Source organism: Miscanthus floridulus, chromosome 16 (genome assembly GCF_019320115.1).
Source record: "Miscanthus floridulus cultivar M001 chromosome 16, ASM1932011v1, whole genome shotgun sequence".
NCBI classification, from domain to species: Eukaryota; Viridiplantae; Streptophyta; class Magnoliopsida; order Poales; family Poaceae; genus Miscanthus; species Miscanthus floridulus.
The window spans coordinates 11573654-11587223 of record NC_089595.1 but is presented as its reverse complement, the minus strand read 5'-3'; the positions used below and the strand labels follow the sequence as shown (position 1 = coordinate 11587223).

The window sequence follows — 13570 nt, the reverse complement described above, 5'->3', positions numbered from 1 at the left end:
GATCAACCAGTCAGTTGTCCCTGTGGATTTGGAGTCTTCGCCGGAAGATCGGAGTTGTTTTTCCGCTGTCTATACTCTGAGGTTATAATCTTTATACTAATACGCTATGTATTTAAGCATTGTCTTTTGATATTACCCTTATTTGTAGCTATATGTGAGATTTGACTTGCTGGGCTCACATATGATGTGTATCTGGTTTTGTTCTTAAAATCGAGTGCTACAAGCTCCGCATCCTACATACTGGCTTGCTATATATTGATGTCCAAACTGTGTATTTCTTTAAAATGGTGGCATTTTAAAAGTAATTGCACTTCCGTTTGATTAGTGCAGCTATATGGCCATTTATCTATGTAAACAGTTATCCTAAAAAATCCATATATTTTCATAAGAATTTCCATGGAGACAACTTTATATCAAAATTTTAGAGCCCAACGTTATCTGTATTTGCCAAATATTTGCTTCAAGTTCTCACATTTGAACTTTAGAATTTATAATTTTCAAACGATCTCGGATGTTAATATGGTCTATACCACAGTTGTTCCCAACACTATTTACAAACTTTATAGCTAACAAGTTTCTAATTTGAAATTGTTTAGTCCTAAATATTCATTTTAAATTCTTAGATTTTAAAATTCTAATATTTGAATTTTTCAAATGACCTTAGATGGAGACATGCCCCACATCAAAGTTTTAGTGCTTGATTGTTTGATGATTATTTTTATCAAAAAAATAATGATATATGCCATTTATTTTGAAGCAATACCAAAGGCATGTGTGTTTATAAAGTTGTTAATTATGGAGAAGCCTATGCCACGTGGGCCATGCATCTTCATCGTTGAACTTAATTTACTAACTAGCAAACATGCCCGTGTGTTGCAACGAGAAAAAAAACTACCAAACATTTGACTCGTTCACTTCACCTTGTTGAACAACTACTGCACCCACGACAGCTTAATTTGTGTACATGCTACTTTTGATGTTGCGACTGCTTGCCGCAGCAACCACAAATGGATTGGCTCATCAATAAAAACAACGATTGCAATTTTATATATCTATTTTTTTTATCTTTTTATATAAAATTGAAAAGTTATACTTTATTTTAGGGTGACCATGGTATCCATTATATGAATTAATATTGGCAACAATATAACAATGTCATATGAATCCTGTATTGAATTAAAATACAACCTTGATAGATTTTTTCTTTCATTGTAGGACACAAAATATTTACTCGCAAGTGAATCATATCTTTAGTTTTCATACTATCCATATGTTGAGTTAGATATCAAGTTCCGTGACTTCTTTTAAGGATTCATAAAAATATATAATTTTAATATCTTATTAAAATAGTTGTCGTGGTGTCTCGGTTTCCACGTGTCACCCCATGTTGAAAGTTGCATTGATATGTGCGGATAGCTTAGAGATTTGCACTTGTATGTGCGGACAACTTGGAGAAACATTTGTTTTGTTTAGATTATGTTAGATTAGATTTGATGCCAAATGCTCAAAATTTTAGTTTACCACTTGATTAGTTAGGCCATCAGCTAATTTGTGTCACAATAATAATTTAATCGTAATTAACACCCAACAACTTAGTAATAGAAATATTTATTTATTAAATAAGAGTCAAAGTTTTGTATTTATGATTTTATTTTTATAAATAGAGTTACTTCATCCAGAAATAAAAAAGCAAAAAAGTAAAAACATGAAAAGGGCAGCCCGGGAGTCACAGGACATCACCAGGAGTCCAAGAAGCGGGGGCAGCACTTTTCCTGAGACCTCACGAACGGAACCAACAAGGGAAAAAAAGCATTGGATTTTGTTTTCCTTCTTTGTTTCTTTATCTCTTGCAAAACACATACTATATATCAGAACTCTATCATATGTGTTTCTGGTCTCTGTTTCCTGTTGTTTCACAATTCACTCATTACGTTTCCTTTTTTTCTGGCCTATTTTTTTTTCGTTTTGTTTCTGTTTTATCTTCCAAGCGTACTGTACCTAAACTCTATCTCATGTCTTTGCGTTCCATATATAAAATGAATATTCACAATTCACTCATAACATTTCCTTTTTCTTATGTTTTAGAATCGGACTCCATATGGCTCTAGACAAAAACTATTCAAACTCGTATGTGCACGAGTTATATATATAAGTCCAGACGAAAGAAACTCATAATTGTCTGGTAGTTAGAGGGAGACAGATAAAAAAAAATGGATGGACGAAATTAGGTAGAGATGAAGTTCTGTCGGAGAGCGCATGGAATTTAATAATATGATTTATGGTCAAATACAGATCGTGTTCGTGTACATGCACACGTATGCTAAGCTGATGGGCCTGGTTGGATAAGTCGTTAGGAGACAAATTCCTGATTCATGGGCTGTTGGTTAGAGAAAGATCTTTCTTTTTTGATCTATTCTAAACGTGATTGCTTGGCGAGGAGGCCAATCGCCTCCTGCCTTCCCCTGTATAAACCGGCACTCTGGCCAACAGGAGGGCCCCTTCGGTTCACGCATGCAGGCTGAGGCCAAAAGCTGCTACGCCCTCCACGTTAATAAGCCCCGGTAGGCCGTCCCCTAGCTGCTGCACATCCTCTACGAATTGAAGCCGCCGCCTGCAAGCAGCGAGTCGCCGAGAAGCAAGCCACGTCCATCAAGTCGACGACATCTTCTTCAAGTTCGACCCTGCCGTTTATTATGGCAGTCACATTTCCTGGTGGGCATGTAATCTGATGCGTTAACAAGTTCAGATGAGCATGAGCGATTGCTCGTAAGATGCATATACTCCGAGCTAGTTATTGGCTCTATTATTTGTACGATGACGGAGAGGTCATATTGGCCTGATTCCTATTATTTCTACGATGGCGGAGAGGTCGTATTGGCCTGGTCCCTATTATTTCTACGATGGCGGAAAGGTCGTATTGGCCTAGTCCCTATTATTTCTACGATGGCGGAGATATCGTATTGGCCTGATCCCTATTATTTCTACAATGACGGAGATGTCGTATTGGCCTGATCAAATTACTTTCCGAACTCGGGATGCTGGTAGTTACAGCGAGGGGTTGCCCTCACCGAGATTCGATGATTGATGAGGCATTTGCCTCCGCGGGGACTGCCCCTACAAATTAAAGCTGTTGCGACCAAATTTGGCATAACGCCCTAGCTAATGCAAGTGACGCCGAAAGGCTGGCAAAGTGTTTGATGGAGATTATATTCCGAGCTCATTATGCTGGTAATTATAGCGAGGGGTTAATTGCCCTCACCGAGCTCGATGATTTCATACGATGCGCGAGACGGGAAACCCCCGCTCGTCGTGATGACGGAAAAGTCGAGACAGACGAGACGAGAATGCCTCGTTTCGCTATAAAACACCGACACCGGGAGGCTGTCGATTTGATTTCATGAGAAATCATCATCGAAGCAATACTTATACCGCTAGTTTATTGTGGATTTCTACTATATGTGATCATCTACGTTTAGTACCGACGAGGCTAGACAGAATTATGGCCAAATGCCGACGAGGCGAGGTCACTACTCCATCTACATGTCCCAATTATGGGATAGGACACATCGTTGTTGGGCACCGACGAGGCAAAGGCAACTCACACACGTCCGTGTTAATGAAGGCCGGCGTACATGACTGGGCACCGACGAGGTGAAAGTCATTCCCTTCATCAACATATTCCATTTACTCCGACGTGGCGATGGCGATGTCATGACCGAGCTTCGGCGACATAAAGCCACCTATAGTTACTATGCCATATATGGCATATGGCTCATGATGAGCAATCAAGTATTTGACGACCATAAAGCGCAGCTTAATTGGAGGTTTTCCGCTAGCTCGTCTTGCAGATGTAATTAACTAGACGCGCCCAACAGGCCCCAGGAATCGGCGAACTACGCAATTTTCTACAAGTCAGACCTCTCCTTAAGCATGACGCTGAAGACGGAAGAAGACATTTTTTTTCCGTTGATCATGTATTTTGTATATTCAAGAAATAATTAATGAAATATGTGATTCTCGAATATGTGTGCATGTGTCTCCCTTGCATTACAATTATTTTATATGTCTTCATTCGGTTTTCGACCCAACATTGATGAGAACTAAAACTTTTTGAAGTTAATTTTTATATTTGAGATCATTTCGAATCCTAAATATTCAATAACAATTTCTTAAAATTGTTACTAAGGAATATCATCCTATGTTAACTGGTATATTTGTAAGGAGGGGTGATGCAAGGCTTTAGGTTAGTCAAAGGTTTGAATGAATCCCATAAAACCTACACACACGAAGTTTGTCCGAAAAATCGATCACGGTGCTTATTAGTTAGTGGGCTTCTTCTAATAAGATAAAAATATTTTTTAAAATTTTTATTTTTAGAGCTTTTCTTTCGTGTTCTAAAAATCATTAACAATGGAGACTGGTCGTGGGCCACCTCGTGTGCCTCGTGTCTGCTAGGGCAGGTAGGAGTTGTCTCTTTTCCCAACTCGTGTGCCTCGTGTTATATTAAAGTACGGCTATATCTCACCTATCAGAAAACAAGTAAGGCTAGAGCAGGTAGGTTTCCTCTTTTGCACAAGCTATCTCTAGCTAGATTAGACATATTTACAAGCTATCTTATTAGAGGCCAACTTCTTTATATATATATATATATATATATATATATATATATATATATATATATATATATATATATATATATATATATATATATATATATATATATATATATAAGTATAGATTAAGGGCAAGTCAATTCGGAGACACGGCGCTGTAATGTACTATGGCTACCTTCTTCTCCTTCAAACCACAGCACCGCAGCAGCAGGATCTACCATATTATTCCTGCCTCCGAATCGAAGTCGCTCCGGCGATCCGGAAGCATTTCATGGAGTTGGAAGAAGCACAGAAGGTTGCAACAACGCTGCCAACGGCAGCAGGATTCCAACCCAAGAACAGAGCAAGATCTTGACGAGGGTGACAGCCGGCTGAGCCAAAACACCGGCATTTTCCACCCATCTATATGGGGGGATTTCTTTCTTGGCTACTCTAGCCCTGAAGCTTCGTCCCAACAAAAGGTTAATTTATTTATGGATCGATCTCTTTCTCGATATCTATCTATGTAATATATATATATATATATATATATATATATAGAGATAGTTATATTTTCAAGTCAATTTGAGCATGATCTATATTAAGACCATTGAAAGTTTGAGACATTGCGCTTGTAATTATGCTTATATAGCTTTAGTATTTACTGTTTCATTAGACTTGGATGGAACGAGCTGATGAACTGAAGGAAGAAGTGGCTCTAATGATAGCAGCAACTTCAACCATGGGTAGCCTGCATGAGAGGCTGCATTTCATAGACGCGTTGGAGCGCCTGTGCTTGGATCACCTGTTCGAAGAAGAGATCAATGCTGCATTATCACAAATTGAGACTGCTGATGTCAGTGACTGTGACATTGGGACAGTATCTCTCTGGTTTTATCTACTTCGGAAACACCGATACAGGGTTTCACCAGGTAAATTTATTTTAACCACCGGCTGACCATAGAATTTCAAATAATCATGCACTGTTTGTGATTGTAGTACACTGCAATGTACGTGTTCTTCTACCCATGAAGGAAATGTTAGGTCAGCCATGCATCAATAAAAAAGGAGCGTCCTGAAATGATACTCTGACATTGACCGGAATCTAATGTAATTTAAGGAATTATTAAGGATGATTCTCGGAGAACGATCGACCAGGGCCGTGCACGTGGTTGTTGTTTTGTTAATGTTGTCTGCATCATCTTGTAACCGTGCCACTGTCCTTGTTGTAGCACCCGGTTTTAAGAACAAAATCAGATACACACCATATGTGAGTCCAGGAAGTCAAATCTCACATATAGCTACAATTAAGGGTAATATCGAAAGACAATGCTTAAATATATAACATACTTAGTATAGAGAATATAACCTTAGATAGCAAACAGCGGAAAGATAACTCTGATCTTCGGGTGAAGACTCCAAATCCACAGGGACAACTGACTGGTTGACCACAAGCCTAATTCCTCCAAACTCTAGCAATCTGGTACCCATTCGGGATTTTTATCTAAATATTTGAAAAATATAAAGCAAGCGTAAGTACATGTCGTACTCAACAAATATAACATGGGGTTCATGAGGCTCAAAAGGCTGATACTGGTTTAACTGCGATTAGCTTTTAATTGTCACAATTTTAGCATAGGAGTAGCAACAAGTTTATCACAAGCCCATAAACACATGATCAGGTAAACATGAATAATGAATAGCATAAACAATAATCATTAATGAGCATATTCATCGTCAGTATCATCCGTGTTCATCATCATTAACCATTAGTGATCATCTATTCCGTAAGGGTTCGAAGGCTGCTCGTGATCGTGAGCACGGCTGATATATCAGTTTTACACTCTGCAGAGGTTGTACACTTTCACTGTGAGTCGTGATTTACCCTTTCGCCCGAGGTGATTAGCCTCTTGACCCACTACCGAGGAAGGTCGGCAGGGTTCACTATGAAGCCTTTCAAAGGTTCGTCTAACAAGTTAGGGCCATTAGATTCACTCGACAAATAGATATAGGAACCCCCCTATCGAATGACACAATTCCATCACGGCTATACACATAAGAGTAGAGGTTGTCCTATACCCGATTCGGCAAGCCATTCTTACGCCAATAAAGATAACCTCTAACAAGCTAGAAAATGTCCTCATACTGGGCTAAAGCCAGAGCCATGTAGCCCTCAGCTGTACTGTAAGTTCTAGATGATCACTTATAGATAAGTCCTTAGGGAGAGGAATCTAGAGCACCATAAAAACAGTCCAATGCTCTAGCCCCTTGTTCCATGTTGCTAAAAAACATCTTTTAATGTTTATTGCATATTACATTAGTCAAGTTACGAGATCATGGTTGTAGTTGAGCACTAACATCATACTACCCAATGCAATAACCCAAAGGTATCAAGGTACAGGGTAACAAGGTATTAGGAAATTCTTAGTGGCAGTCAAGGTAGACACATGCAGTATGAATTAAGTGATTAAAGGTGTATAGGACAACAAGGAAGATCCCATACTATACTTGCCTTAAACACCGATCCTTCGGTAAGCTTTAGTCTTCAACGTTCTTCTTCTTCTTCTTGATCACCGCATATATCTCACCGACTTGACGAAATCATAAAGCACCAGACAAGCATCCATACAATCATACACGAAGCAAACAATAGATCTAAATTAGAACAGTACATCAAACATAAAATCAAGATAAAAAGTTTGTAAAACGAATCTACGTTTCGCTACGAACACACAGTCGCGAAAAGCACGCTAATCGGAGCTTCGATAAAAAGGATTCATCTACCGATAGATCTGCTTTATGCGTGGAAAAGAAAACTACATGCTTCATTTATTTTAACTATATAAAATCTTATATAAATTGAATTAAGTCAAATTTAGATTTGAATTATAAAACTTAAAGTAAAACAAATCATATTTTATTTACAAAAACCCAGTTGCATAATTATTAATCAAGATATCATTTAAACCAGAAAAGTTTAGAAATAGTAATATGGTAACCACTGTTACTAACGCATAGATCTCGTCGCTATGAAACTAACGCAACTTGAATGAGCTAAAACGGAGTTAAAACATAGAAGATATGATTTAAACAAGATTTCATTTAATAAAATAATATATTAAATCTAATCACGAATTTTAAAAGTTGAGAACATACTTAATGGTACTATAAACATGTAGATTATGAAATTACGAACCCTACGCAATTTGAACGGATCAAATCGGAGTTAAAACGGAGAAGTTATGACTAAAACAAAATCAGTGGTAAATCTGTAAATAACTGAAAATGTATTTTGGATCTAAACAGACGAAAATACGCTTTCCAAAGAAGAAAACGTGTACTGAAAATACACTTTGGGCCGCGGGTTTGAAAACGGAAAACTAGAGGGGCTCTTTTGCAAATCTAGGAGCGAAGGGGTATCCTTGATCCTGGGCCGCCGAATTAGATTTGGATGGCCGTGATTAGATCGGCGAGTGAGAAAAAAACATGGCTCCGGAACAGTGGCCGACGGCGGCAAATTTGGTCGGCGTTTGGTGATTTCTCGCCGGCGCAATTGGGGAAAACGCCTACGGGCTCAATTAGGCTCGGATTTTAGCACGGGAGCTAGATAGGGCTAAGGCGAACTCGACTAGGCGATCAATTGTGGCTATCGACGAACGGAGACGGCGAGCGGCGACCTATGGCGGCGACGGAACGACTCTTACGTGGCGCAAAGCAGCACAGGGGGAAAAAGGGAAGAAAAGGGTCTCAGCATGCTCGAGGAGTACTCCCGAGCTTGGGAATCTTCTTACCGTGACGGAGGGACGATGGAAGGACCCGGCGGTGATGGCTTCTTCTCGACGGAATCGAGGGGCGGCGCTTGGGCACAGAAGGCGCGACTGGTGGTCCTAGGCCTCGGCGGGGAACGAAAGGGGCACGGAGGATCGCTATTCAAGGGGCAGGGTGGCTTAGGGCGCACGCCATCGAGTGGGCGTGGGCGGGGCGGACACGGATGCGGTCGAAGAACCCGTGCCGGTTATGAGCTCGAGCTGGGGGATGAAACTGACAGGTAGGTCCCACCTGGCAGCGAGGGAAGAGGCGGGGTTGGGCTGTCAGCCAGAGAGAGAGACGGAGGAGCGCGCCTACGCGGCTTTGCTGGGCCGGTGGAAATGGGCTGGTGCCACAGCAGGGGAGAGAAGGAACTGGGCCGAATGCAAAAGAGGAGGAGCTGGGCTGCGCGCGGAGGAAAAAGAAGAAAGGCCACGCGGATGGAGAAAGAAAAAAGGAGAGGGGAGAAGGTGGGCCGGTGGGAGGAGAACAGGCCGGCGGGAGAAAAAAAACAGACTAGGCCATGCAGGCCGAAAGGGAGAGAGGGGAGGAGAGAGGTTTTTTTTTTCCAAATTCTTTTCTAGTTTGTTTTAAAAACCAAATTCAAATGTAAACCAAGTGCAACTTCAAATAAAGTTTTGAATATACTTTTCAATTCTAAATAAAAGTGAGCAAATTTTAGTAAGTTTTCAAAAATAATTTTTACAACTTTTTAAATTCTTTTATTTTCAAATTTTATTTTCTTTTACTTCAAAACCATTTTTAATTTCTTTTGCAAAAGCAATTTAAACCATTTTGGATTTTCAATCAAAACCACTCAACCAAATAAATCAAATTCAAGGGCACGTATGCTCAAACATGTTGCTAAACCTTATGATGAATTGTAATTTAATGAAAAATTTTATTTTCCTATATTTCATGAGCACAAAAATACAGAATTAAATCATTTTAATGCTATTTTCAAAAGAGGCAAATTTTAGGGTGTTACACTTGTTAACTAATTTCTGTAAATAATATTTTCACACCGAACCAAGCTAATTTCATATTCCCTAATACTTCAAGCAGATATATTGCAAAGTACTAGATTGTAGCAATAATGCTATTCAGAATAATATTATTAGGGAAGTTCCTGGTCTGGATTTGCACAGAGGTTAAAACGTTTTAAAGCTCAAGTTGGTAGCTCGCTGAGCCACAGCAAAACCAAATGAAGCCCAAAAGGACACTTTACTCCCTCTGTCGGCAAAAACCATAAAACCAACCAAATGATGAAGTCCTGTTACTCAACTCAGTTCAGGCAGTAATCCCTTTTAAGGCTCTACAATGTCATTTCTTTTTGGCTCTTCCACCATGAATTAATTTCTTTTAATTTCAGGAATAAACTTTCTTCTACTAGCAACAAATTTGATGCCATTGTTGCAGATGTGTTTGTGAGGTTCAAAGATGCGGAGGGAAGTTTCTTAGCAAACAAGCCTATATAGACCTACTGAGGCTCTACAATGCTGCGCATTTTAGGACCCATGGGGAGATAATACTTGATGAAGCTATAACATTCACAAGAAGTCGTTTGGAGATAATACTGCCCTACTTGCAAGGGTCGTCATTAGGATATGAAGTAAAATCCGCACTCGAGATCCCACTACCTAAAGGGTTAGAATCTTTGAGTCAAAGCATTATATCTGTACATATGAGAAAGATGGAACACTGCATGAGAAGGTATTGCAACTTGCAAAGTTGAGTTCAAATATTCTGCAGCTCCATCATCAGCAAGAGCTGAATATCCTTACAAGGTGAAGTGGCCGCGTGTGTTGCTATCTAGAGTTCTGCTACACACAAATATTTATTTCAAAATAAAAATGACTAATCTTATATTAATTAATACATAGACGAAATGTCTAGATTTCAAAAGTTCATTTTATTTGTTTTATAAGCTTAATATTTTTTGAAGATAGAGATATATGACAATTGTTATGCCTGTACAGATGGTGGGAGGATATAAAGATCGGATCGAAACTTCCTTTCGCCCGAGATAGAATAGTGGAGTGTTTTTTATGGATCTTAGGAGTATACTATGAACCATGTCATTCAAGAGCCCGGATAATATTGACAATGATTATTGCCATTGTGACACTCTTGGATGATATTTTTGATTCTTATGGAACTCCAGAAAGAATGTGAGTTACTCACTCATTGCATTGAAAGGTTTGTATTAACTTTCCTAGCTTACAAATATTTTTTTCATCCCAAGCTCGCACGAGTTCTTGTCACTCTTGACAATAAAATTTGTAAAGAACAATAAAGAAAAATGTGTGCTATTTTAACTTGGTAAGTTGTATATATATGTATGTATAACTAGAAACTAGGATCAAAGTTCTTTATATAAGAAGATAGAAAATAGTGTATATTATTTCCTTGAGATTACCATATTATATTGGTAATTAACTATGTCTTGTTTGTTATTATCATGCATGGAAAATCCCATCTAGCTCGGGGGAAACCCAACAAATGTAATTACACATTTAAATTACCTAAAAATGTTTCAGTGTTTTTCTACCATAGTGGTAGTCTAGAATTCATGAGTTATTTCCCAATTGTCGTGTCTAGCTGGGATCCCAAAGGGGCTCAAGACCTCCCTGGTTGCATGAAATTTGCTTTGGGGAAAATATTGGATAGCTATGAAACCATTACGAATATGCTCCACCAAGAGGAGAAGCATCGCATGACGTATCTAGGATACTTTGTAAGCTACCTTTCTCTTCTACATATTTTATTTTTTCTGGTTCTCGCAGTGAATGATTATCCAGGAAACTGCGAGGTATATCTATTTAGCTAGTAGCCTTGCATGCTAGCTTGATGCTATGAGTCAAACAAACATGTTTAACACATCTCTTGCTTTTAGTATGTGGAAACTTTTCATATAGTTGCTATTTTTAATATGAGACAGAAGATCTAGTGAGAGGCTTCAACACGGAGGTAAAAATGCTTCAAGAAGGTTATATCCCAAAGTCTGTGGAAGAGCATCTTAAGGTTTCATTAAGAACTGGTGGGTGTCCCATTTTATAATGTGCTTCTTTTGTCGGGATGCATGATATAGCAACAAAGGATTTCTTTGATTGGATTTCTAGTGTACCCAAAATGGTGCATGCACTTTCTGTAATTCTCAGACTAGTAGATGATCTCCGGTCATATGAGGTATTTTCTATAACTCCTTAGCTGAAAGTTTGACATGGTTTTTAAGCATAATATAAATCTTATAGTTCCCATTTTCAATTTGCTATGGGACTTTGGTATTGATGATCACATAACATATCTTTGTTAGTATCTAGCAATGTTTTTTTTTTTAAACACAATATATATGTGTTCACTCTCATACACACATGCACACTCTAGGCCTTTTCACCCCGTCCCGAGCCCGGATTGGAGACACGCCTAGGAACACTTGGATTCGAACCGGATCAGGTTTCAGTGATCCACTCAATCCGGCCCAGGAAAAGAAATGGGCCTGTTTTCAAAGTAGAAGAAAACGAACGAGGCCTATACAACTTGTTGTGTCACAATGATAAACAAGGGAGCTCAATTGCATGCGTGTCAGCACTGCTTCCCGTAAAAAAATCCTTGTACTTTTTGTCCCCATATTGCTGCTTGGTTTTGTAGAATTGTAGCGAATCTGGCCACCAAATAACCTCAGTCCGTTCAGCTTCGTATCCCGTGGATCATATTTATAATTTCCGTTCTCATATTCCGTGGCATACAAGGCATTGGAGACATGCAAGTTGGGTGGGTAGCATGGCCGATTTTATTCGTAGGCAGACACTCCGTTTCGGGCCAACTCAAGAGGCTTATGAAGCGGCCCAGGATTAGTTGGGCCGCCGATTTTGCTTCGTGCTGAAGCGTGGGCATAATTTTTATCTGCGTTTCTTAAAACTGACAAGGTAATTAATTAGATTCTCCACGTAATAAATTTCTTAAAAATCGACTGGGTATGCAATTAGATTTTTTTCCGTAGTTTTCGTGCAAACTGACAAAATAACTAAATTTCCCTATGAGCTTCGGTTAAAAGTCATAAAAAAGTGCTCACTGACAACAAGAGTATTCCGTTTTCTAGCAGTGGTAGGACGGTATATTAGTTTATATTATTGATTGCAAGACTGATTAGTTGCATCTCTATCTCAAGTACATGTACTCCTACAAAAAAGATTGCGAGGCTCAATTCAAAATCATCAAATCATTTAGCGGTCAAAACATTGAATAAATATTACCAAGTGTTAATATAAAAGAATAACATCCTATACTCAGTTATAATTTAGTGCGTAGTGCTAAATGTTGATACGTAGAGAGACATCACGCGTGAGACTTGAAATTATGGGTTTAAATCCTAGAAGATTCTCTCTTTTTGTTTTCTGGTATTTTTAATATTGTTAATTGATTTATAGAGGTGATTGTAAATGGCCTATTAATTAATAGACGATCGAAGTGGTCACCTCTGTTAATAAAAAGGACCTACCTTTCAAAATAATTTCTACAACAGTAGTACTCTCTCTATCTCCAAATAAATCCATTAATATAATCCCTGCCGGTCAAACTATCTTAAGTTTGATTAACTTTATAGGAAAGAGCAACAACATCTGTAACATAAAATGGGCACATTATGAAAAAATATTCTATGGTACATCTAATGATACTAATTTGATGTCATAAATCTTAACGGGGGTTTTAGAAATTTGAACAAAATTTAAAATATTTGACTTGAGATAACTCTACGAATCTATTTTATTCAGAGATATAGGGAGTTGTGACTCCCTCCTCCCCAAATTATAAGTCATTCCGACTTTCTTGGAGAGTCAAAGCATTTCAAGTTTGACCAAAATTATAGAAAAAATTACGAAGATTTATGACATCAAATAGGTATACTATCAAAATATAATTAATAAAGAATCTAATAATATCATAAATGTTACTGCTTTATTATATAAGTTTGATCAAACTTGAGATGATTTGACTCTAAAAAATTAAAATGACTTATAATTTAGAATAAAGGGAGTATCTTTTTTAAGAATGTTTTGGAAGGAATCAATGATGGCATGGGGCGACCGATCCGATCGCTGACAATAGCGATGGTGCTGCAGGAATACGTAGGCCTATTTACGTCTGGTTCAACTGATGGTTTCTGCGGC

At 38.4% G+C, this 13570-nt stretch overlaps 1 pseudogene; it reads left to right on the top strand.

The window, feature by feature from the left end:
• Positions 1 to 4780: 4780 nt before the first annotated feature.
• LOC136510272 (alpha-terpineol synthase, chloroplastic-like) lies at positions 4781 to 11609 on the top strand (annotated as a pseudogene).
• The last annotated feature ends 1961 nt before the right edge of the window (positions 11610 to 13570 follow it).